Source organism: Microcaecilia unicolor, chromosome 8 (genome assembly GCF_901765095.1).
Source record: "Microcaecilia unicolor chromosome 8, aMicUni1.1, whole genome shotgun sequence".
Lineage (NCBI taxonomy): Eukaryota > Metazoa > Chordata > Amphibia > Gymnophiona > Siphonopidae > Microcaecilia > Microcaecilia unicolor.
Genome location: NC_044038.1, coordinates 182,261,764 through 182,288,967, shown reverse-complemented (window position 1 = coordinate 182,288,967; position 27,204 = coordinate 182,261,764). Strand labels below are relative to the sequence as shown.

General features: G+C 45.4%; 1 long non-coding RNA gene across 2 annotated transcripts; it reads left to right on the top strand.

The window, feature by feature from the left end:
- Positions 1-965: 965 nt before the first annotated feature.
- Positions 966-26,260, top strand: LOC115476060. Of its 2 annotated transcripts, none has more exons than XR_003943132.1 (6): positions 966-1,031; positions 7,280-7,366; positions 12,408-12,440; positions 16,977-17,009; positions 20,873-20,921; positions 25,904-26,260. It is a non-coding gene; the product is annotated as an uncharacterized LOC115476060 (long non-coding RNA). The 2 variants fall into 2 exon arrangements; XR_003943131.1 differs by having other exon boundaries at positions 20,873-20,926.
- The last annotated feature ends 944 nt before the right edge of the window (positions 26,261-27,204 follow it).

Sequence of the window (27,204 nt, the reverse complement as noted above, 5' to 3'; positions counted from 1 at the left end):
TATTGGACATAACTTAATACATTTCTTGATTAGCTTTCGAAGGTTGCCTTTCTTCATCAGATCGGAAATAAGCTGACGAAGAAGGGCAACCTTCGAAAGCTAATCAAGAATTGTATTAAGTTATGTCCAATAAAAAAGGTATCATCTTATTTTCTTTTCCATGTTTTATTTTGTTTGATTTCTATTGATAACCTTAAGAGTGGACTAACACGGCTACCACACTCCTCTACTTAAGTGAAACGGAGAAACCCATCAGGACCTTGATATTTAAGCTAAGTGCCTGTTTTTTGTATATGTGATTACCAAGTTTTCTACATGTGCTTATCAAGATATAATATTTTTGTACACATTTATTATTAAAAATATTGAGGAGGTTTGTTATGACCAGTGATAGCAAAGGAGTCAAGCCTATGCTGCCACATTACTGCTAAGAAATGTTAGGGCAGACTTGTCAGGTCTAATTTCGAAGACAGCCAGACAACCGACAGACTGGGTACCCAGATTCCATTACACACCTGCAGGTACAGCAGCCTTAAACCTGTCAAAACTTCAGTGACATAAATGCAGCGGTTATGCACAGGTGAGAGCTCCGCCCCTTACATTTCCACACTATGCCAGTTACAGGCTGCTTTACAGAATAGTGCAGAGGGGTCCTTGTACACTTATACATACATACAAGTGCCAGGTCTAGACAATCACGCATACAAGGGGTGCAGCATTAATGTAGGACCCTTTAAGATTCAAAAACTCCCCACAGTCTCTGGATGCTATTTTTCTTCCGACAATATTTTGTATGTCTTAGCTTAAATGTAAGCTCCCCAGATCAGGGTTCGCCTCTTATGTATCTGAAGCACTACAAGAAATGATAAATTTCACTTCTGGGAGTGTGAAGGGTATTTTTGATTTACAATTGTCTTTATAGCCAACTTCTCCCCTGTATTAATAGGTATCACATTGTCTCTTAGGAACACTTGCTTGACAATGTTGGTGGAGCTTGTGACCCAGTTGTGCAAATAATTGTGAAAGTAATGGTAAGTGTTCTCTAAAGCAGTACATTTCAACCTGTTTCTCAAATAAAGTTTTCAGGATATGCATGAGATAAATTTGCATAAATTGCATACAATTTGTATTGCATATAAATCTGTCATTCATATTAATTGTGGGTGTTCTGAAAACCTTCTGGAATGCAGGGCATAAGGGATGCAGAAGGCAGATCTGCCAAGTCAGCCACTTCCAGAAGGGAGATTTTTTGAACTTACAAGCCAAAGAACTTTGGCGTTGGTAGCCCCCGATTCTATCCATTGAAATCAGGGCTGCAGATCCCATAATATATCAGGATGGGGTTGCCTGAGATCCAGGACTAGCTTTAAAGTCTCCCTCTTGGAACTGGCCACTTGCAGAGCGTCCAGTTTACCCAGTTCCAGAAGGGAGATTTTACACCTGGTTTTCATCCAACCTCATCATGGTGCATTATGGGACCTACAGCAGTGATTGCAATGGATAGAATCGGGGACTACCAATACTACACTGCATTGGGATGTAAGTTTATAAATAGAAATACATCAAAACATAGAAGAGAAAATAAGATAATACCTTTTTCTTGGACTAACCTGATACATTTTTTGATTAGCTTTTGACAGTAACCGTTCTTCAGATCAGGTTGCCTTCAAAATCTAATCAAAAATTGTAGTTATTAGGCCAATAAAAAAGGTATCTTATTTTCTTTTCTGTGTTTTGATTTATTTCTATTTATTACCTTTAAAAGTGGATTAACAAGGCTACCACACCACTTTACTCAGGATGTAGGTTTAAAACCAGGACTGGCCAAAAGTCTCCCTCCTGGAACGGGGTAACCTGGAGGGGGATAATCAAACGGGGGCGCCCATCTCTAAGGATGGCACCGTGAAGGGGCGGGGCAAACCGTATAATCAAAACAAGATGGGTGTCCACCTTTCATTTCGATAATACGGTCGGGGACGCCCAAATCTCAAAATTTAGGTCGATCTTAGAGATCTCGACCTAACTGTTCAGCTCAGCGACCTTAGAGATGGGCGGTCTCGGTTTTCGGTGATAATGGAAACCGAGTACACCCATCCCAAAATCGACCAAATCCAAGGCATTTGGTCGTGAGAGGAGCCATCATTCGTAGTGCACTAGTTCCCCCTCACATGCCAGGACACCAACCGGGCGCATTAGAGGCTACTGCAGTGGACTTCAAAAATTGCTCCCAAGTCCATAGCTCCCTTCCCTTATATGCTGAGCTCCCCCAAACCCCCCAAAACCCACTCCCCACAACTGTACACCACTACCATAGGCCTTATGGGTGAACGGGGGCACCTACATGTGGGTACAGTGGGTTTTGGGGGGTCTGGAGGGCTCCCATTTACCACCACAAGTGTAAAAGGTAAGGGGGGGTGGGCCTGGGTCCACCTGCCTAAAGTGCACTGCACCCACTAAAAACTGCTCCAGGGACCTGCATACTGCTGTGATGGAGCTGGGTATGACATTTGAGGCTGGCATAGAGGCTGGCAAAAAATGTTTTTAAACTTTTTTTTTTGGGGGGGGGGTAGGAGGAGGTTGGTGACTACTGGGGGAGTAAGGGGAGGTGATTCCCGATTCCCTCCGGTGGTCATCTGGTCAGTTCGGACACCTTTTTGAGGCTTGGTTGTGAAAATAAATGGACCAAGTAAAATCGGCCAAATGCTCGTCAGGGACGCCCTTCTTTTTTCCATTATCGGCTGATGACGCCCATCTCTTAATCATGCCTCAGTCCCTCCTTCGGTACGGTGCCGACATGCCCCTGTGAACTTTGATCATCCCCGTGACGGACTGCAGTTGAGGGTGCCTAAAATCGGCTTTCAATCTCCTGAGAGAAGGCCGCCCGTCTCCCAATTTGTGTCGGAAGATGGACGCCCTTCTCTTTTGAAAATAAGCTAGATAGTAACATAGTAAATGACGGTCCATCCAGTCTGCCCAACAAGATAAACTCATTTTACATGGTATGTAATACTTTATATGTATATCCGAGTTTAATTTGTCCCTGCCTTTCTCAGGGCACAGACCATAGAAGTCCGCCCTGCACCGGTTTTATTCTCCAAATACCGGCGTCACCACCCAATGTCCACTAAGATTCTATAGATCCATTCCTTCTTAAAAGGATTCCTTTGTGTTTATCCCACGCATGTTTGAATTCCATTACCGTTTTCATCTCCACCACCTCCTGCAGGAGGGCATTTCACGTATCCACCACCCTCTCCGTGAAAAAATACTTCCTGACATTAGTCCTGAGTCTGCCCCCCTGCAACCTCAATTCATGTCCTCTAGTTCTACAACCTTCCCGTCTCCGGAAAAGGTTCGAATGCAGATTAATACCTTTCAAATATTTGAACGTCTGTATCATGTCACCCCTGTTTCTCCTTTCCTCTAAGGTATACATGTTCAGGTTGGCAGTTCTCTCCTCATACGGTTTGCAACGCAAATCCCATACCATTTTCGTAGCTTTTCTTTGCACTGCTTTCAGATACGGCCTCCAAAACTGAACACAATACTCCAAGTGGGGCCTCACCAACGACTTGTAGAGGGGCATCAACACCTCCTTTCATCCGCTGGTTATACGCCTCTCTATGCAGCTTAGCATCCTTCTAGCCACAGCCGTTGCCTTGTCACATTGTTTCTTCACCTTCATATCCTCCGACACCAAGACCCCAAGGTCTCTCTCCTGAGTCGAGCTTGCTAATCTCTCCCCTCTTATTCGGTATCTCTCTTTTGGGTTTCTATACCCCAAATGCATCACTCTGCACTTCTTGGCAACACTCCGCGATTTGTTACCCGCTTGCTTTAGGTTTTTCGGATACAGCAGAGAGAATATTGGATCAAATTTGGATACAGTTGGAGATTACTATATAACCCCTGACACAGCACTAGCGAAATGGGGGCTTCCTGTCGGGTTGATCAGCAGGTGGTACCGATGAGAGCAGAACACTACAGCGATTGGATTAAGCTAAGTGATATCTTGTGGGAACACCGGGGCTGAGCCTAAGGTTACAATATAAATGATAAGGATTGTATCAGAGAAACATTGAACTATTGTTCCCAATAACTTTAGACACACACAACTGTTATTTGAGATTGAGAAGTATCCCGAGATAAGTAATCTGAGTAATATTAGTTTGTAAATAATTGATGGAGTTTTTTTTAAGCTAAATGATGGTGCATTTGTTTATACATCCAAGCAATAAATTATTCCTTAGGAGATTAATTTTTAATAGTTTGGTGTTTTATTTTCTGTATCATAATTTCTTTAGTTTGTGCTATTTATTCGTTTGTAACCTGCTTTGCTCTGTGGATAGAGTGGGATATAAATGTTATAAATAAATACATGACAACCCACCTAACTTATGCAAACAATAGTGGCATTCCTTTCCCTTTAAAAGGCGCCCCACCAAAAGTACCCCTCCCCCCTCCCCCCCCCCCCCCCCCCACACACACACACACATACTATTCCCTCTAAGCTAAACAGCAGTCCTCTAACTGAATTGCTGCCAGTGGGAGAGAGATGGGCTTCAGTATTTTCCTTTCAATTGCTAGGGACAGGTAGATTCTCTGGAGCCCTGCAGAGCTTGTTTGTCCCTCACTATTGATACTATGACAGTGAAACAGTGCCCCCCACTGGCAGAACTGTAGGTTGACTCCCACTCAGCTTAGAGGGAACAATGCTTTTGCCTGTTATTTACTACACGTCTTCTCAGAAATGTATGTACATGATTTTTTTTAGGGGGGGGGGGGGGGAACAGACTTCTTTGAGGTCTCTTTCATTGTATTTTCATTTCATTTAAAAGACATTTGCATTCCTAGGGTGTGGTTTTGTCTTGTTTTTGCTGAATTTGTGGTGCTGTTTCCTTTTGAAAATTGTTAGAAATTGTATCATACCACTAGCACCCTATGATCACTAATCAACAAATTCTCACTCTTCTTCTCAAATGTCAAGGCCCCTAGTACGCAAACATCAGGAATCAGCAAATCCTCTGGGGATGTTTTGTTTTGTTCAGCAGGGAGGGGGCTCTTTTTATCTTTACAGCTCATTATTTTCCAGTGGTGAGCACACTAAAATGTTTTGCTGCATCTTTTTGCCACCAAAAGCAAAACGTACACCTTGAAATTTTTTTAAAGCCCTAAAGTTTCTCCCCTGCAGCTGCTTCCTTTAGACCCGCTGACTATAGAGTAAGATGTGAATGGGGTGGGAGAAGGCAGCAAGCCTGGGGAGGAGATTTTTTTTTTAAGTCTGACACCATGTTTAATTAGTACTGTGTGAAAATTTTATTGTAAACAAATAGAAAGAAAAGCAAATACAATTGAGTTTATCTTGATAAGATAAAATGAGTTTATCTTGTTGGGCAGACGTTCAGGTCTTTATCTGTCATCATTTACTACTATCAGGCTTATTTTTGAAAGAGAAGGGCGCCCATCTTTCGACACAAATCGGGAGATGGGCGTCCTTCTCCCAGGGTCGCCCAAATCGGCATAATCGAAAGCCGATTTTGGGCATCCTCAACTGCTTTCCGTCACAGGGATGACCAAAGTTTATGGGGGCATGTCGGAAGCATAGCAAAGGCGGGACTGGGGCGTGCTTAACACATGGGCGTCCCAGGCCGATAATGTAAAAAAGAAGGACATCCCTGATGAACACTTGGCCGACTTTACTTGGTCCTTTTCTTTTTTACGACCAAGCCACAAAAATGTGCCCTAAATGACCAGATGACCACCAGAGGAAATTGGGGATGACCTCCCCTTACTCCCCCAGTGGTTACTATCCCCCTCCCACCCTCCAAAAATTTTTTACATATTTTTACAGCGTCTATGCCAGCCTCAGATATCATACCCAGCTCCATGACAGCAGTATGCAGGTCCCTGGAGCAGCTTTAGTTGGTACTGCAGTGCACTTCAGGCAGGTGGACCCAGGATCATCCCCCCCTCTACCTGTTACACTTGTGGTGGTAATGTGAGCCCTCCAAAATCCACCACAAATCCACTGTACCCACATGTAGGTGCCCCCCTTCATCCCTAAGGGCTATGGTAGTGGTGTACAGTTGTGGGGAGTGGGTTGGGGTGGGTGGGTTGTGCGGCTCAGCACACAAGGTAAGGGAGCTATGCACCTGGGAGCTTTTTCTGAAGTCCATTGCAGTGCCTCCTAGGGTGCCCAGTTGGTGTCCTGGCATGTGAGGGGGACCAGTGCACTACGAATGCTGGCTCTTCCCATGACCAAATGGCTTGGATTTGGTCGTTTCTGAGATGGGCGTCCTCAGTTTCCATTATCGCCGAAAATTGGGATGATCATCTTTAAGGTCAACCTAAATGCTGAGATTTGGGCGTTCCCGACCGTATTATCGAAACGAAAGATGGACACCCATCTTGTTTCGATAATACGGGTTTCCTCACCCCTTCCCAGGGACATCCTGCAAGGATGTCCTCAGGAAAACTTGGGTGCCCCCCGTTAGATTATGCCCCTCCACGTAATTCCATCCATTGTTCTTCTGTTTCATTTATAAAACACATTTTAACAAACAGGAAATGTTATTGCAGTTTCTTATTTGCTTTTAAATCCACTCCACATCTAAAGCATTCATTATTAGTATTGGTTACTAATAGCCAAATATTAGCAACTAAAAAACTCATACCTACATCTCCACGGTTAATTCCCGCCCCCAAGACACCAATATTACTATTGAATGATCCCACCCCCACATCTAAATCACTGCACCCCTAACACTCTGACATCAGAGAGCACCACTGCTATTCATCCACCTGTAACATGTTCTTAATTCCTCCAGCACCTCTCACTCTCTTAGGGCTCAAAGCATGCTAGCATTTTTAGCGCGTACTAATCATTAGTACGCACTAACCGTGTAGATGCCTATAATATTCCTATGGGTGTCTACATGGTTAAGCATGCCTTTGTAAACAGGGCTGTTAATAAGAACATCCTCACACTGTACAGCTTAAATCTCATCTGGTTTACGGCATTGCTGTCCATTCACTTCTCTTTCAGAATACCCTAGGGAAAGTGCCACTTGGTGATAATGCACTCGACATAATTTGTCAAACCCCGGTAAAAACAATTATTTTATAGGTTTATGTACATGCCAGATGTGGAGGGCCGCTTATCATCCATCTCCTCTTTATCATATGCCATGTCATATCTCATCTAATTCACACTCGTGCTATGACATATCATGGTCTTACTGTATCTCATGTGTTCATTGTGAGAGTAATTTCATAACAGAATGTCCAGGACGGGAGGCCAGAAGGTGGTTATGTTTAAAAGACATAGAGGTGGCTACAGACAATTTACACCTGCTCGGAAGCTGAGGTAAATATGCATGTGTAAATGTATATTTTTATAATCTATGTACATACCTGACTCCATCCAAGCTACTCCCTCAAACATGTCCTATACACATGTCACATACAAGTACATGCCTACTTGGTACTTGTATTTCTGTGTGTTTGTGTGTGTGTGTGTGTGGGGGGGGGGGGTAATCTTATAAGGTGCATTTTACATATGCATATATCCTATATAAAATTTGCCCTATATGGAGTCTTCGGCACACTCATATAGGCGGAGCTGGCAACAGTATAGTGCTTTCTGAGTGCACTATAGGAGTGGAATGGGCAACTTGTTTAATGGCACCTGTTATCAGGATTTTCTAAAACCCCATTCTGCACGTTATATGAATCCATGTTCTATCACTCTGGGAACTGACAAGCAAGAAAACAGGCCAATTATTACAAAAATAAATGCTATTTATTTACAAGCAAGTGAAGCAACCATAAGTGGAAACACAAATAACTAAGAATTATGTGTAAATGTGGGGTAACTTAAGGGTCTTTTACCAAGTTGTGGGGAAAAGGGCCCTGTGCTAGCGGCGGTGGCCGGTTTTCCTGTGCACCAGCGCTGATTTTTCCTCAGATGGTAAAAGCCTCCCCCCCCCAAAAAAAAAAAAAAAATTGCCACATGGTGAGATAACTCTTACTGTGTGACCATGTGGCAGGAAACTCTTACCGACACGCATTGAGGCAGTGATAAGAGCTCAAGCGCTAACCCAGCAGTAACTGGGCAGCTCACGGTGATGCTCGATTACCGCAGGGTTATCGCCGTGCAAGCCATTTCCATGGGTTTCCTTTTTATTCCGGAAATGGTGCTTGTGGCAGGACTACCACCTGCAGCCGCGTTGAGCTGGCGGTAGTCCCAGAAGAGTGAGCGCTAAGCCCTCAATGGGCTTACCGCTGCTCTGTAAAATGGTCCCTTAGGAAAGTAAAAGACATTTTCTGGTTAATTAACCATCAGGTCATGCAATAACCAGCTATTCATCAATTCCTCCAAGAAGAAAAACATAAAATAGGGCTAGTTGACATCATTATATATTTAAACTAAATGGTATTTATTTACTAGTGATTGTCATGTTAACACATATATCAAACAACTTTCTGAAAATTTCTGGAAAACCAATATGATATGGAAAAATATTTTCTTTGTCATATCTGTGATCAGCATCCAAAAATGTATAAGAAATATCCAATCTCATTAAGGATACAAAAGTCATGTTGTCCACTGAGAGCTTGGATCAAAGGTTCATGGCTAACCATGCCATTTACTGTCCCAATAATATGGACAGAGAAGAAAGATCATGTTACAGACTGTTATATTTGATTCCTAAATGGATCAGGGCTTTTCTTCCGAAAACAGTCAATTTCATATCTTAGGACCAGTGCCACATGACATGGTTCTATGTGGACAGTGAAATATGTATTTCAGCCAAATAGAAATATTGTATTTTCTGATTCAGGGCTCTAAATTCTATTAGATCAACCCAAATTTGTTGAAGAAACAAATATTTTTCTGAAATTTATTCTCCATTGTAATCAACCATATCAGAAGCTACTGAGAAGTCTAAAGAGACAATAAAGACATTGTCCTCTATCTCAGTACCTAGGGTTCTCAATATTAGGTACTACTAGAGCCTTCACAGAAACCATATTGTTGAATTGTTGAGGATGAAGGAGATTCCTTTTGTCAACAAAATCCTTCAACTGTAGGAAAACACTGAGCTGTGGCTAACTAGAGCATAATGGGTCTAAATCATCTTTTTTTCAGTAACTGATCTAGTGTTTATCATGGTCATGAAGTAAGGAAAAGTAATACAAGTCTTCAGTAATACAAAAAGGTTCAAGGCTTGATGTAGTAAGACTGACTTGCATAAAAAGTTTTGAAACAGGCAGCATTTTACTGTCGATCCTGCACAACACAGCTTTTTGAGCATTAAGCTCTGTCAGTTTCTCAGGTTCAGAGCCCGCGGGGCTGGGCTCTGGAGCAAACGTGAGCCCTTGGGCTGCTGATGAGGAGCGACAGCAGCAGGCAAAACCCACCAACCAACACTGGGCAAGCACACCGGCACTGGCAAGGACTGCAGGAACCGCCCAGCGAGCCGGAACACATGGACTGAAATCCCCTGGACTGGAGGACCCCGGACTGGTCCGCACTGGACCGGATCACACTGGACTGGAACACACCGGACTGGAACACACCGGACCGGAGCACTGGACTGGAACACACCAGGCTGGAACACACTGGACTGGTCCGTACAGCTTCACCTGCACTTAGCCACTGCCCCCCCAAGAGTTGAGCCCCTGGGTTCGAGTGGCCAGCAGGACTTACCGGATACAGGATAACCCCGGGACCAGGACTAGAACAAGCTGGAAACAGAAGTGGTCCTAGGAACTAAACTAACAGGGGTGCTCCTAACAATAAACCAACAGAAGTGCTCCTAACCACAGTGCACCTATGCACTGAACTACAGCAGTGTCACACAGCACTAAACTACCAAAGGTGCTTCCTAAGCACCAAACCAACTGAAGTGCTTCAAACGGGAAAGCAGGGGAGCCACAAGGGAAAAGCAGGAAAGCTAAAGACATAAGCTAACACAGGTGCCGTAAGCACCAAGCTACAGCAGTGCTCCACAGCACTAAACTAACCTAGGTTCTACTAAGCACCAAGCTACAGAAGTACTTCTAACAGCAAAACTGAAGTGCCTCTAACAGCACCAAAACCAGAAGTACTTCCAACAGCAAACTGAAGTGCTTCTAACAGCACCAAAACCAGAAGTGCTTCCAAAGCACAAAAGGGAAAGCAGGGGAGCTACAAGGGAAAAGCAGGGAAGCTAAACACAAGACAGAAGTGCACACTGCACTAACACTAACCTGGACCTAAAGCAAGACGCAAACGCAAACGTTGCAAAGGCCCTGAAGGGAAGAACACCACTTCCTTATCAAGGCCCTGCCTGATGATGTCACCACTACCAGACACAGGCAGACACAGGGGCGTAGCTACGGGTGGGCCTGGTTGGGCCCAGGCCCATCCAATGTCTGCTCAGGCCCGCCCACTCAAGCATCTGCAGCAGCCTTCATTGGATATCCATAGCGCTGATCCAGCCCACCTACCTGTCGGGCTTGAGGAAGACTCGGGATGCAAGCAGTCGCAGACGGCATTGAAATGCAGGTCGCAGCTCTTGACCCCGTGCGTGACGTCCTAGGCTCTTCCGCAGCGCGCTGAGATGTTGCATCGGTATGGTGTGGTTGTGCACGGCGGCGCGCTCAGCCTCGTCTTCGCTCCGCTCCGTCCGTCCATCCATCTCGAGTGTGACTCAGACCCCCTCCCCCATCGTGCCATACACAGCAGTGAAAAATCGGCTGCATGGTCTCCTCCACTGCACCTGTGTGTGAGCTCAAACCTGGACTCCCTGCTGCCTGGGCTCAGCTGAAGAACAGTTGGGCCCTCAGTGATCAGTACAGCCACAGGCCTCAGCACTCCACTGCAGCCACAAAACAGGCACAGGAACCAGCACATTCTCTGCATACTGAAGCCCGGGTAAAATAAAAGTTTTAAACGTGTAATGCTGGTGGACATCTAGGTGTAGGTGGGCTATTCACTGCCTAGGGAAAAAAAGGCTAGTACTATATTTAAGGTTGGTGGGTTTCTAGGTGGGGGTGGGCATCATTGGTTGTATATTTCATATTTATGGGGTTTTGGCTGGGGATGGTCTCTGTAGTAGCCAGGTTAAAATTTAAAAAAAGTTTTATATTTAATGTAGGCGGGTTTTTGGGTGGGGTGGGCTCTGAAGTGCTCAGGACATTAAAAAGCAAAAGGCTTTATATTTAGTGCTTCAGGGTGGGTGGGGGAGATTGGGACGAACAGGGGAGATGCCAGACTATGGGGGTAGGACAGGGCTGAAGCTAGGCTACAGGGAGGGGTAGGGTAGGGCTGATGCCTAGCTACGGAATTGATGATAGGGAAGGGAAGGGCTGATGTCAGGCTACAGAGATGGATGGGGGTGGGTAGGGAAGGGAAAGGGAAGGAAAAGAAGGGCTGATGCCAAGCTACGAGGATAGATGGGGGTAGGAAAGAGAAAGGAAGGGCTGATACCAGGCTACAGGGATAGATGGAAGGGAAAAAGAACTTCAAAGGTATTTACCCATTTTTGAATACAGTTTAATCAGGCATTTACATTTGTTATAAAGTAAAATTTGAAGGATATGCCATTGCTGTAATTATATTGCAGGATCCTGTCATATGTGTTGAGATGTTTGCCATTATAGTATACTTATGTCTGGTCAAGTTTAAAATATGGGATAACGTAACCCTCTTTAAAAATATTAGCTTTTCCATTAAGTATGTATATGGTTTATGCTGATGCAGGGCAGCTGTCGGGCAGACTAATTAGAAATACATAATCTAGTGCAATCTAAGGCATTATTTTGTAGTATACCAAGAAACACTACTCATACCTATATAAATAGTGCCCACCCATATTAGCTCTGGGCCCACCCAAAATGTCAGGTCTGGCTACGCCACTGGGCAGACAGCATACTGACACAGAGCTAGAGCTAACTCAGGCAACACGCACAGATGCAGTATAGTGAAGCAATTAGAGTCATGCTGCTGGAAGCAGCTAGCACAGAGAGACAGAGCTAGCTCAGAAAGGACAGACAGAAGAAACAGAAGCCAGCTAAGAAGCTGACCACCAGAAATAAGGTATGTCTGGGAGAGGTCACAGCCACAATCGTGACAAGCTCCATACACGAGGTTTCTTCCTGGTAGCAGATCGACAGACACAGTTTTTTTCTACAGACCATTGCAAAAGAGCCTAAAGACTCCTGAGGCAGGCTGGTTGGTCGTCTAAAGACTATATCTTTGCATCATCTTTGCTGTGTTCTTCCTGCTTAGTCCGGTGCCATTCTGGTCTTTGGGAACAAAGGACCTGTATTATGCAATGTTTCCTTATAGGTGCAAAATGGGAAAATGTTAAGCCAAGTCAGACTGTTTATTTAATCATTCTTGTATCTGTTTCTTTCAGGATTTAATTCTTGAGATTTTGGAAGGGCTTTTGGTAAGACCAATTGTGCAATTTATACACAAATGCAGACCTAATTTCATATATTATCAAACATATAAATGGCAAGTGACCGACTCACCTGCAAATGCACAGTAGAGACTTCCCTCTCTGTCCCGCCCCCGCGTCAAGACGTGATGACGGAACAGAGAGGGAAACTGTGCTGAGGAGTGCACCACACGGAAGGGGAGGGAGGGAACCGCCGAGGTCGCTACCGTCCCCCCCCCCCCCGAGGTCACCGCTACCGCTCCCCTCCCCCGGGGTCACCGCCGGCCCCCCTCCATTCAGGCCGGGCCCTCTCTTCTCCATTGAACTTACAGTGCCGAAACCGCAGCACTGTCTTCAACTGCAGCAGGCAGATCAGCTCCCGTAGGCCTTCCTTCCCTGCCTGTGTCCCGCCCTCGCTGATGTTACATCACACAAGGGCGGGACACAGGCAGGGAAGGAAGGCCAACGGGAGGCGATCTACCTGCTGTGGTTTCGGAGGTGAGACACTGTACATTTAATGGAGAGGAGAGGGCCCGGCCCGGGTGGAGGGGGGGCGGCGACCTTGGGGAGGAGGGAGGGAGGGGAGGGTAGGAGAAATGCTGGACATGGGAGGTCTCAGAAGGATAGAGGCCTTGGAGCTGGGAGGGAGGGGGGCCTTGGAGCTGGCTGGGATGGAGGGGCAGAGGGGGGCCTTAGAGCTAGGAGGGAGGAGGGGGGCCTTGGAACTGGGAGGGAGGGCGGGGGGCCTTGGAGCTGGGAGGGGAGGGGGAGGGAGCCTTGGAGCTGGGAGGGAAGGAGGGACGATGCTGGACATGGGAGGTCAGAAGGAGGGGGGCCTTGGAGCTGGGAGGGATGGAGAGAGGGGGGCCTTGGAGCTGGCTGGGAGGGAGGGATGGAGGGGGGCCCTTGGAGCTGGGAGGGAATGGGGCCTTGGAACTGGGAGGGAGGGCAGGGGGCCTTGGAGCTTGGAGGGGGAGGGACTGGGAAGGAGGGAGGATGCTGAACATGGGAGGTCAGAAGAAGGGAGGCCTTGGAGCTGGGAGGGATGGACAGAGGGGGGCCTTGGAGCTGGCTGGGAGGGAGGGATGGAGGGGGGCCCTTGGAGCTGGGAGGGAATGGGGCTTTGGAGCTGAGAGGAGGGGGGTCTTGGAGCTGGGAGGAGGGGGGCCTTGGACCTGGGAGGGAGGGACAGAGGGCCTTGAAGCTGGCAGGGAAGGAGGGAGGGTGGGGGGCCTTGCAGCTGGAAGGGGAGGGGGGAGGGAATGGGACCTTGGAGCTGGGAAGGAGGGAGGGAGTTAGACATCAAAATAGAACATACCAATACTCGCCCATTTTAACGGGTTTAACGGCTAGTTCATAATAAAATGTTTGTGTGTGTATGTGGAGGGTAGCTATGTGAGGGAGCAAAAGAGGGTCTACTGTGTGTGTGTGTGTGTGTGTGTGTGTGTGTGTGTGTGTGTGAGAGAGAGATAGTCTGTGTCTGTGTACATGTGTCAGTTGAAGATAGTGGTCAGCAGCACCATCATCAAGTCTCTGCTCTGTACTTTTCTGCTCCTTCTCCTCCTCTTCAGTGGGAATATCAGTTTGAATCCTGGCCCTCCAAATGTTTACGTTTATGAACACTTACACCACCTGTGCAGATCAAACCACAACCTCTCCAATCTTATTTCTGTCCCTCCCCTTTCTCCTCTTCTTGCTTTTTCTCTTGTGATCTTTGGAACCACTCTGTCTCCAAGAAGCTTGCCTATATTAATGGCCTTTTTATCTCTCATAATCTATATCTTCTTGTTCTGAGACTTTCCCCAAAGATTCTGCTTCAGTTGCTGCTTTCTGTCATGGAGGTTACCTTTTCACCCATACATTTCATCTGAATGGCTGTGGTGGTGGTGATAATAAATTGCTGCTCACCCCTTCTTATAGGTTTCAACCCTTTCTTCCACCTCAGTCTCACTCCTATTCTTCTTTGAAGTTAACTCCTTCCACCTATTCAGTCCTCTACCTGTCCAGGTAGCTTTCATTTATCGACCCCCTCATAAGTCTCTCCCTTCCTTTCTCACTTTGATTCCTGGCTTTCCTTCTTTTTCAAAACATTCTCTCCTCATTCTTGGGGACTTTAATATTGATGCTGATGACTACTCCAACTTTTACCCCTCAAAGTTTCTTGCTGTAACTTCCTTATTCCTTACTGACTATTGCAACCTACTTCTCACTGGCCTCCCACTTAGCCATCTATCTCCCCTCCAATTCGTTCAGAACTCTGCCTCACGTCTTATATTCCGCCAGAACCGATATACTCATATCACCCCTCTCCTCAGGTCACTTCACTGGCTTCCAATCAGATACCGTAGACAGTTCAAGCTTCTCCTCCTTACCTACAAATGCATTCAGTCTGCTGCTCCTCACTACCTCTCTACCCTCATCTCCCCCTACGTTCCCACCCGTAACCTCCGCTCACAGGACAAATCCCTCCTCTCAATACCCTTCTCCACCACCGCCAACTCCAGGCTCCGCTCTTTCTGCCTTGCCTCACCCTATGCCTGGAACAAACTTCCTGAACCCCTACGCCAAGCCCCCTCCCTACCCATCTTCAAATCTTTGCTCAAAGCTCACCTCTTCAACGCTGCCTTCGGCACCTAACCTTTTGGAAATCTAGACTGCCCCACTTTGTCTGTACACTTGTCTTTTAGATTGTAAGCTCGTTGAGCAGGGACTGTCCTTCTATGTTAAATTGTACAGCGCTGCGTAACCCTAGTAGTGCTTTAGAAATGTTAAGTAGTAGTTATTCAATCTTCAGCTATGCTCCATTATGCCTACTCACCAGCATGGCCAATGCCTCAATCTTCTCCAATTGCTCGTTTTCTAATTTCTTCATCTCAGTTTTTCTCCTCTCTGACCATCATCTTATCATTTTCACACTTAGTCACTCTCTCTCTCTCTCTCTCTCTCTCGATCTTGCCCAATCACCACTAACACATTTAGGAATTTCCAAGCTGACCCTTGTATTGTTTCTACCACGTTTCACCTCTTCACTTATCTAAAATGTTGTCCGGGTCTGTTAATGAGACCATCTCTTCCTATAATGCTATTCTGTCTTCTGCTCTGGACACTCTCACTCCTTCCATTTCCCATCTGTAAGATGTATCAAACCCTAGCCTTGGCTGACCTCCTGATTTCACTACCTATGTTCCTGTGAGCGTCTTTGACTAAAATCACACTCCCATGCTGAAGTCATACATTTCAAATTCTTGCTGACCTCCTTCCAGTCTGCTATTGTCCTTGCCAAGCAAGACTACTATATCCATTTGGCAAACTCTCTTGTCTCCAACACTCACCTACTTTTTGCCACACTGAATTCTCTCCTCAAAGTGCTGCCACCTCCAGCTCCCTTCACTTTCTGCCCAGTCTATAGCCAAATACTTCCATGACAAGGTTTATTAGGTTAATCTTGAGTTCACCACCAGATCACCCCATACCCTTCCCCTCCCTTCATTCTCACAATGTTCCTTCAACCCCTGACATCCTTTTTTACTTTTCTGAAATCCCAGAACAAGAAAATGCACAGCATCTCTCCTCTTCCAAACTCACTACCTATTTCTCCCACTCATCTATTCCCCTATAGTCTCCCGTACTGTTATCCCTTCCATCTGTCATATCCACAGTCTTTCACTTTCCATTGCAACTGTTTCTTTAAGCATGCTGTGATTACATCCCTTCTCAAAAAATCTTCATTGAATCCTACCTGCCCTTTCAACTATGGTTACATTTCTGTCCTCCTTTTTGAATCCATGCTATCTGAATGTGCTGTTTACCCCCACTGTCTTGACTTTATTTCATCTTAGGTTATTCTTGATCCACTTCAATCTGGCTTTTGTACTCTACATTCTACAGAAACAGCCCTTGCCAAAGGTTCCAGTGACCTGGTCCTGGCCAGATCCAAAGGCCTTTACATACTTCTTGACCTATCTGCTGCTTCTGACTCAGTTGATCACAATCTACTTCTTGCTACTATGTCCTTTACTTGGATCTATTCTGTCTTGGTTTTCTTATTTTAGGGTATGCTAAAGGATCCTCCTTTACTGCTCCCACCATCAGTCAGTACACTTCAGGACCTTTTTTCTATCTATTTTTGTCCCTTGTTGCTTTGTCTCCTCTCATGGTTTCCATTGTCTTACCCACCTTGTCTATCTATTAAGATGCTACAAATCATATCCGTATTGTATGAATGTTCTACCATGCTACATATTGTGGTGTATCATTTACATTCTATAGACAGTTACCATCTTTCTGTTGTATAAATGCTCAAAAGTTGTTTATATCAATGATACTAGTTCTACAGTACCTTAAATGAATCTCTTCATAAAGATTAGCATACTTGGATTCACACATTTTTGGAGGTTTAGAAGTTTATTTCTATTATGTTGGTGGTGGGCAGTGACAAGAAGCTTGTTTCCTAACACCCACCAAAGGATCGATCCTGTCCTTGCTATACTGTGACAGTCCCTTGTGCTCCTTCTCTAAAATCACTGCTCTGATTTCCTCCTACAGTTCCCCAATCTTATTCTCCTGGCTGACACTCTGGTAAGGCCAAACTTCTGCTACTGATCATTGCTAAATTTTTATATTAATTTTATTGAACTTCTTAGAAGCAAATAAAAACAGTTTCATTAATAGCATCCCTCACTCTTCCCCAGCTGAGCACTACTGGTCAGATATAATGACTAATGAGGAGAATGAGGAGAAAGGTCACACCAAGCTCAATGATCTGAATTTAAAAAATGACAACTTTGATTAAAAAGGCTAAAACTCAGGGAAGCAGGGTGGGAGAAAGTTGGTGGAGAAAAATGGGTGAAAGTAAAAGGAGCTATAAATATGGTGTCAGGTCTTATATCAGAAAAGTAAGAGGAAAAGAGAGCAGATATGACTCCACCCAAAAGTGAGAAAACAAAGAAAAAAGCTGAACACTGAAAAGATATAGGAGTGGAGGAGTGGCCTAGTGGTTAGGGTGGTGGACTCTGGTCCTGGGGAACTGAGTTCAACTCCCACTTCAGGCACAGCTCCTTGTGACTCTGGGCAAGTCCCCTCCATTGCCCCAGGTACAAATAAGTACCTGTATATGTAAGCCACATTGAGCCTGCTATGAGTGGGAAAACACAGAGTACAAATGTAACTAAAATAAATATAAAGGATCTGAAAAAGAAGAACGCAGGGAGGAATGTCTGTTCTGTCTGCTTTATCTAGATTGTAAGCTCTTTGAGCAGGGACTGTCTCTCTATGTCAGGTGTTCAGTGCTGCGTGTGTCTGGTAGCGCAATATAAATGCTATTAGTAGTAGTAGTAAAAGATCAGGGAGACAAGGCAAGAAATCAGGATAGCAAAAGCTAGAATGGAACAAAAAAAATAGCTACAACTGAAGAGCTAAAGCAATCTTTTAGTTCTACCTCTGGTCTTCATACTTTCTCTGTCATATCTGAAAAAAAAATCAGCTATGACAAAGGATAAAGACTAGAAGTGGAACTAAAAGACTGAATGATAATGAGGAGCAATGTGCTGAGAGAGATGGAGAAAAATTTCAATATTCATTATTCACTGAAGAGGTCTTTGGATAAGGACCACCAATGAAAGTGAGGTGTAGACATCATTTAGACAAGAGAATGTTTATATGGAGCTGACAGTCCTGAAAATGGGCAAAGCCATGGAATCATATAGGATCCATCCAAGGCTCCTAAGTAGGACATGATTAAGGCACAGATAAACTGGGTATGTGCCCAGGTCTGAAATGTTTAGGAGGGGCCCTCTCAGGGATGCTAATTCAATGGCCCTGAGAACTCAGCTGCTGGCAGAAAGAAGGGGTTGGGCCTACAGAGGTCTATCTATTCTCCCACTCTCCATACATTGTCCTTCAGTCAAAAGGAATTGGTGAGCAATGCTTCTTTACTGCTGTTTCCTCCTCTGTTGGTTTTTCTTGGTAGGGAAATTAGCCATATGAATAGTAGCAATGCTAAAATAAACAGTAAAACTTACAAGCAAAACCAAATAATTTGTAGAGGCCATAAAATTATATGGTTTATTAGAAAGACTAGGCCCCATATTCAAAAGACACTGAGCACCTGAGACAGAGCATCGAGAATGCCCTTTTCACTAGATGGTCTACCAGTAGTGCTAAAACACATGAAACATCCATGATAAAACGCATATCATTTTTTCTAATCTATAAGAACATAAGAGTAGCCATACTGGGTCAGACCAATGGTCCATCTAGCCCAGTGTCCTGCATCCAGCAGTGGCCAATTCAGGTCACAAGTACCTGGCAGAAACCCAAACAGCAGCAACACTCCATTCCACCAAACCCAGGACAAGCAATGGTTTCCCTCTTCTCCATCCCAATAGCAGACTATGGACTCCCCTCTCCCTAGGAACCCGTCCAAACCCCCTTCAAACCCAGATATGCTAACTGCTGCTGTTACAAGAAATATTTAACTTGGGGAAATTGCTCAGAGCATTCGCTGTATTTCTACGTTTTAAGATATATTTTGGTTGTTTCTCCACCAATTACCTATTAAGGTAAAAAGACTTACAATTGCAAGAATAAAAGGGATTCAGTATTATATTTTGTTGAATCACATTAACCTGCAATGCATAAGATTTAGGAACTTGTGCTCAAAGCATGGCACTAAGTTTTAAAAACGACCTTACATTAACCTGCACTGCAAGTTTTAAAAGCATGTGCCCAGAACATAAAGACCATACATTTAGCTTTAGAAAGATTTATTTTCACAATACGAATAATGTAATAAGGTTGCAAGCAAGTAGTCTTTTAAAAAGGATCTTGGAACAGAGAATTTGTGCTTTAACACAAGGTGACAGGTTTAAATCATAAGTTAACTTAACTTACAAGTCCTTGTTGCAGAGCACGAGGCAGAGGTCACAGGAATCCTTACAGCAGTCAGTGATGGAAGAGAAGAGCAGCAGAAGAGAAGAGAAATCTGTCTCTGTGTAGAACAGCTCCTGCCTTTTATACATTGCAAGTTGCAGGAAGACATGATCACATGAATCTCAGCACTTGCTTCCTGGTTGCACTGGGTTGTGGGTAATTTGCAAGGCATTATGGTCCCTAAGGTGCACTGGGAAATGTAGTCCGTACCATGATCACATGTTATGTATTTTCCCTTCTGCACATGTGCTTGGCAGATGGTTCATTGTATCAAGCAAATGGCTTTTTTGTTTATACTTTCCTTTTGTCAATAGGTGTATGGATTCACACCTCCACAGTCTTTTTGTCTCCTTGTGTCTACTGGTTGTCTTTGATCCTTTGTTCACCCTCAGCAAGGCTTTTTGATCAGAAGAAGGGAGGAAGTTAAAAAAAACTCTTTGAAGTAGCCTCTTGTTTGTATTTGAATAGTCCTTTTGTTAAGAGTAGTAGAGGTGTTAATGGCTTTAGGTAACCACCTAGCCAAGCTTTTGCTATCAGAAGTTTCCCAGGGAAAGGGAGGGGGAGATGAAAGCCAGGCTAGCTGATCTCAAATTCTCAATGAGTGTTTAAAGCTGTTTTATATTTGTATCTGATCCAGCACAATCAATAATTCTGCTACACATTTAATTCTGACAATTAAACTCATATCATTACACTGCCACAACGTAATCCAGTAGCAAGTTTCAAAGCTTAAACATTCTTTGCGTGAAAAAGCATTTCCTCCCATTTGTCTCAAAAGTATTTCCATGTAATCCCATCAAGTGGCCCCCAGCCCTCACACCCTCCGAAAGAGTAAAACATCAATTCATCCCTACCCGATCCACACCACTTAGGACCCTATAGATCTCAATCATATCCTCCCTCAGTCATCCGCCCTTCAAGGTGAAGAGCCCCAACCTCTATCCTTTACCCATATGGGAGGAGTTCCATCCCCTCCATCACCCTGGTTGCTCCTCCCTGAACCCCCTCCAATTCCACTACATCTTCCCTGAGACACGGTAACCAAAATCGAACACAACACCCAAGGCGAGGTCACACCACGGAGCAACACAGAGGCACTACAATCAGTCTCATTCTGCATCCCCTTCCCAACAACTCCCAGCATCCCACTGGATTTCCTGGCTGCCACCGCACACTGGGCAGAAGATTTCAGTGCACCACCCACAATGACACCCAGACCTCCTTCCTGAGTGCTGAATCCCAAGGCAGACCCCAGCATCAGGCAACTATGATTTGGATCAAAATGTACATCACCCTTCATCCGTCCACATCAAAGTTCATTTGCCACTTGGATGCCCAGTGCTCCATTTTCCCAAGGACTTCCTGCAATTTTCCACAATCTACATGTGTTTCCACAACCCTGAATAGTTATCTGACAGACTATCTCTGAATCCACACTAATTATCCTTAATAACTTCTCCTAGATGTCATTGTGTTATTCATTCCTCTTTGTAATCTCTCTTTTCCTGTAGAACAATCTACCTATCTCAGGAAATGTCGCAGTTCATGCATAAACTGCTGGTAAGGTATGAATCGTGTTTTTAGAAATTCAAATAGTTTGTAGTTTATAATCAAAGCAAATACTTTTGTGCTGAATAATTTTCTTATGAAATTCATCTTCAGCATTGAGCCACAGCACTGGCTGAAAGTGACAAGTCAGCTCTCACCAGTGAAAAATATGGCAGCCTCCACTGGGTCTTTCTTTTATTAATTAGAGAAGCAGGAATGAGATTGGTCTGTATTAGAGATATACAGTATGGAAAAAAGGAGCAGAGTGATGCAATAAGTGGTGGGTTTATTCAGTTGCCTTGTGGTGACTTTGTGCTGCTGCCACCATTCAGAGGGACAGTAGTACAGGAGAGCTTAGTGGCTTGGCTGGAGCGGGGCCCATGCCTATAGAGACATTGGAGGATTAAGATAGAATGACAGGCAAGTACGGCAGCCATGACAGGGCTCTAGGAGGCAGTAGCATGGGGCACAATCAGGCTTATTTTCGAAAGCCAATTTTGGGCGTCCTCAACTGCTTTCCGTTGCAGGGATGACCAAAGTTCAGGGGGGCGTGTCGGAAGCTACTACTACTACTACTACTACTATTTAGCATTTCTATAGCGCTACAAGGCATACGCAGCGCTGCACAAACATAGAAGAAAGACAGTCCCTGCTCTAAGAGCTTACAATCTAATAGACAAAAAATAAAGTAAGCAAATCAAATCAATTAATGTGTACAGGAAGGAGGAGAGGAGGGTAGGTGGAGGCGAGTGGTTACAAGTGGTTACGAGTCAAAAGCAATGTTAAAGAGGTGGGCTTTCAGTCTAGATTTAAAGGTGGCCAAGGATGGGGCAAGACGTAGGGGCTCAGGAAGTTTATTCCAGGCGTAGGGTGCAGCGAGACAGAAGGCGCGAAGTCTGGAGTTGGCAGTAGTGGAGAAGGGAACAGATAAGAAGGATTTATCCATGGAGCGGAGTGCACAGGAAGGGGTGTAGGGAAGGATGAGTGTGGAGAGATACTGGGGAGCAGCAGAGTGAGTACATTTATAGGTTAGTAGAAGGAGTTTGAACAGGATACGAAAACGGATAGGGAGCCAGTGAAGCGACTTGAGGAGAGGGGTAGTATGAGTAAAGCGACCCTGGCGGAAGACGAGACGGTCAGCAGAGTTTTGAACCGATTGGAGAGGGGATAGGTGACTAAGTGGGAGGCCAGCAAGAAGCAGATTGCAGTAGTCTAAACGAGAGGTGACACAGCGAAGGTGGGACTGGGGCGTGCTTTACACATGGGTGTCTTCGGCCGATAATGGAAAAAAGAACGGCGTCCCTGACGAACACTTGGACGACTTTACTTGATCTTTTTTTTTTTACGACCAAGCCACAAAAATGTGCCCTAAATGACCAGATGACCACCGGAGGGAATCGGGGATGACCTCCCCTTACTCCCCTAGTTGTCACTAACCCCCTCCCACTCTAAAAAATTTAAATATTTTTTCCAGCTTCTATGCCACCTGGGAGCTTTTTCTGAAGTCTACTGCAGTGCCCCCTAGGGTGCCCAGTTAGAATCCTGGCATGTGAGAGGGACCAGTGCACTACGAATGCTGGCTCCTCCCATGACCAAATGGCTTGGATTTTGTCGTTTCTGAGATAGGCGTCCTCGGTTTCCATTATCACCGAAAATCGGGATGACCATCTCTAAGGACAACCATCTCTAAGGTCAGGGCTTTTTTTGAGGGGGTACTTGGGGGTACTGAGTACCGGCACCTTTTCCATTGTCTGCTAAAATTGACCCATGGTCCCCAAGTTTTAATGAAAGATCTCAGGCTCTACACACCAAATCTGCCTTGTTGTAGATTCTGTGACTGGTTGCAGGGGGGCCTGGCTATTGTGGGGTGGGTCTCTCAGTGATCACCCCACCCCTGAAGGGTGGCCTAGCATTTGAGTACCGGCACCTTTTTTGCTAGAAAAAACACACTGTCTAAGGTTGACCTAAATGTTGAGATTTGGGTGTCCCCGACCGTATTATCGAAACGAAAGATGGCCGCCCATCTTGTTTTTATAATATGGGTTTCCCCGCCTCTTCGCGGGGACGTCCTCAGGAAAACTTGGGCACCCCATTCGATTATGCCTCTCAATGTGTTAACAAGGTGGAAAGTTCGGATCTCAATGGAAAGCAGCACAGGGAAGGTGTGAAGGTAGCGATGGCCTGTGTGGGAGACGGCCAAAATAAGAGAGCAGGGGTGGACCAAGGAATCTCATCAGCCAATGGTTGGTTGAAGTAACCTTATTCAGCACCAGACTTGTATATGACCGGACACGGGACTGTGTTTTGACAGATCTACCATCTGTCTCAGGGGTCAAACACTGTGTGGGAGACGTCATGTAATGTATTTTGTGACGAGCCGTTTAGCTAATACATTTTATAAGCATGTTCAGTAAGAGCTAATGAGCAATCAATCAGAATCTTTTATAGGACTGTCAGAAATAACAAGCACTTAGGACTTTCCCATAGTGCAGTCGGTGCTTACTGGCAGCTAATTAACTTGCCTTCATAGTGCACATTAAGCCCCTCCCTCCTTTAACACTGTCCACAGTGATCCCTTCAGTAAGATTCTGTCTCAGACACTGAGTTGTATTTAGTGGTCTCATTTTCTCTTCCAGAGGGCCTGGCCTGCACCCAGTGGCGTACCAAGGGGGGGGCGGTGGGGGCGGTCCGCCCCAGGTGCACGCCGCTGGGGGGGTACCGCGGCGCGCACCTGTTGCCCAGTCTCAGTCCGAGAAAGTTTGCAATTCGCATGTGTTCTCTGCTCCCTCTGAGTCTGCCCCGGAACAGGTTACTTCCTGTTCCAGGGCAGACTCAGAGGGAGCAGTGAACACATGCGAATTGCAAACTTTCTCAGAGACAGGGCAACAGGCGTGCGCCGCGACACCCCCCCCCCCCCAGCGGTGTGCACCCGGGGGGTGTCATTTTGCCGGGGGGGGGGGGAAGAGGTGTCATTTCGCCTGGGGGGGGGGCGTATCAGCGATCCGCCCCGGGTGTCAGCTAGGGTTGGAACGCCACTGCCTGCACCTCTATTTCATCCAGTTGAATGTGGAAAGTGGTGATTGTACACAGATGAATCCTCTCTTCAATACAAGGGATCTTTTTTCAATTCATTTAGCACCTGAAGCATATTGTCCTATAGAGAGTTCTCATGATTCTGCTCTTCCTTGTATTGCTCTCCCCTGAGTCACTGGAAGGGGTAGGGGTGGGAGTGAGTGGTTATCAGGCTTATTTTCGACAGAGAAGGGCGCCCATCTTTAGACACAAATCGGAAGATGGGCATCCTTCTCACAGGGTCGTCCAAATCGGCATAATTGAAAGCCGATTTTGGGCATCCTCAACTGCTTTCCGTCGCGTCGGAAGTTCACGGGGGCGTGTCGGAAGCATAGCGAAGGCAGGACTGGGGTGTGCTTAACACATGTGCATCTTTGGCCGATAATGGAAAAAATAAGGGCGTCCCTGACAAACACTTGGACGACTTTACTTGGTCCTTTTTTTTTTCACGACCAAGCCACAAATATGTACCCTAAATGACCAGATGACCTCCCCTTACTCCCCCAGTGGTCATTAACCCCCTCCCACCCTAAAAAAAATTTTACAATATTTTTCCAGCCTCTATGCCAGCCTCTAATATCATACCCAGCTCCATGACAGCAGTATGCAGGTCCCTGGAGCAGTTTTATTTGCTACTGCAATGCACTTCAGGCAGATGGACCCAGGCCCACTCCCCTCCCTGTTACACGTGGTAGTAAATGTGAGCCCTCCAAAACCCACCACAAACCCACTGTACCTACATCTAGGTGCCCCCCTTCACCCCTAAGGGCTATGGTAGTGGTGTACAGTTGTGGAGAGTGGGTTTCGGGGGGGGGGGGGGCTCAGCACACACAGTAAGGGAGCTATGCACCTGGGAGCAATTTCTGAAGTCCACTACAGTGCCCCCTAGGGTGCCCAGTTGGTGTCCTGGCATGTGAGGGGGACCAGTGCACTACGAATGCTGGCTCCTTCCACAACCAAATGGCTTGCATTTGGTCGTTTCTGAGATGGCCGTCCTCTGTTTCCATTATCGCCAAAAATCGGGGATGACCATCTCTAAGGACGACCATCTCTAAAGTCGACCTAAATGTTGAGATCTGGGTGTCCCCGACCATATTATCGAAACGAAAGATGGCCGCCCATCTTGTTTCGATAATATGGGTTTCCCCGCCCCTTCGCGGGACTTCCTGCGAGGACGTCCTCAGGAAAACGTGGGTGCCCCGTTCGATTATGCCCCTCTATGTATCCGGCATAGGGGATCACAGAACCTTGAGGTGCATCCTCCCTCTCCAAGGGCAGGAAACCAAGGTGGCAATCCATGCCACACACCAGACTGGGACTCCCAGTGCTTCAGTGAGGTAGCAGCTATAGATATTTACAAAAGAGTTAAATGAAAGTTTATAGTACACACTCTAGTTGAACAGGTAAATGGTTTTATTTGTATTGTAAATCGCTTTGATTCTTGGCCTGAGAGGCGTATATCAATCATTGATTACACATAAGCATATTAAACTTAGTCCATTCCTTCCTGCAAAGGCTAAGCAAGACACCTCGGGCAGGGGAAAACCATCTGTTCCTGAAACACAAGGGTGAGGGGCTCCTCTGATACCCTGTGAAAGCAGAGCAAATCTATCCCGTCCCACAGTGCTTGTATTCTCTGGAAGGGATGAAAAAATTGAAATGTGACTTGATAAAAACTGTAAGAATAAATAAAAGATTTTGTCCAATCATGGACTGAAAAGATTACAGTGGTGGCAGATGTGCTTTTCCATTGCTGGGAGGTTCAAGGCAGAGTTTCTTGCTGTCTTCTCTCATTTTTATCCTTAGTCAGAAACATTAGTTTTGAAAATTCAAAATGCAGAGGATTGCACAGGATTCCAACTGGTGGGGAAATCATTAAAATGTATTTACATGTGACAATTTGCTCTTATTCCTGTCTGCAGCAACAAGAGAGAGGAAATCAAAAGCGCAGTAAACAGAACACTGAAAAGGAAACAGTGCGGCCTCAAAAGCTGGTGTGAAGAATCCAATTCTTGTTGCACTTGTGATGGGGTCGATATTCAAAGTAATTTAACCGGACAGAAACGGCTCCTGGCCAGTTAAGTCACTTGTTTGGAGTTGGTAGTGCTTTGGGCTTTGATCCTGGTGACCTCAGTTTGAGTCCCACTGCAGGTCCGATTTTCAGCAACTAATGTTTGCATCAGGGTCTAAATAAATAAACATTAACAAATGAATGAATGTATGTAAACTTTAAACATATAAAAAGATATAAATATCCCAGAATACTGTATATAAATGATAAAACTGATATAAAATGACACCGATATAATATTGAATAAGTAATATCCTAAAAAAGTGAAAGCATATAGGAAAAGTACAATAAATGGGAGCTGCATATGTCACATACCTACGGATGGTATTTAATCCCAAAGAAAAGAGTATTCCAATGGCAAAGAACAAACTTGCCTTGAAAAAGACAGGTCAGTTCCTAACTAGAATGACAGACAAGATTAACTGAAACAATATTAAGATTCGGTGATGCATTAATAAGACAACCATGGTGTGCTGACAAGCCTGATGGGATATAACTTCTTGTGATTACCAAGGTTGCCAATAGCGTGTGGCCATTAATAAAGATTAGCACATGAGCACTTATTTCATAGCTGGTGAGAGCTAAAGTGCTAATCGTGAGCTAATCAGTTAAGGAGTCTTTTACAAAGTGGCGGTGAACCCAATGCAAGCTTACTGCACGCTAAAACAGAACTAACGCCGGGCCAACGCGGCTGTCAGCAGTAGTTCTAGCTAGAGTGTGCGCCATTTCTGGTGATCCGTGAATTTTTCCCCCTAGCACGGCGCTAACCTGGCAGTAATTGGCATTTCCACGAACTGCCTGGTTACAGCAGGGTTACCACAGGAGCCCTTACTGCCACCTCAACGGGTGGCAGTAAGCACTTCCCGCTGCATGGCCACATAGCAAGGGTTATCTTACCATGTGGCTATTTGGGGGGGGGGGGGATTTTTACCTGCTGCAGTAAAAAGGGCCCCCTGGTGCATGGGAAAAATGCCTCCTCCACAACCGCAGGGCCTTTTTTCCCGCAGCTTAGTAAAATGACCCCTTGGTGCGTAGTGATGTAGATGCACTGAGGGGGTCTTTTACTAAGGCATGTTTTTAGCACGCAGTAAAAATAGGCGCGTGCTAAAAGCTAGAGACGCCCATAGGAATACATAGGCATCTCTAGCATTT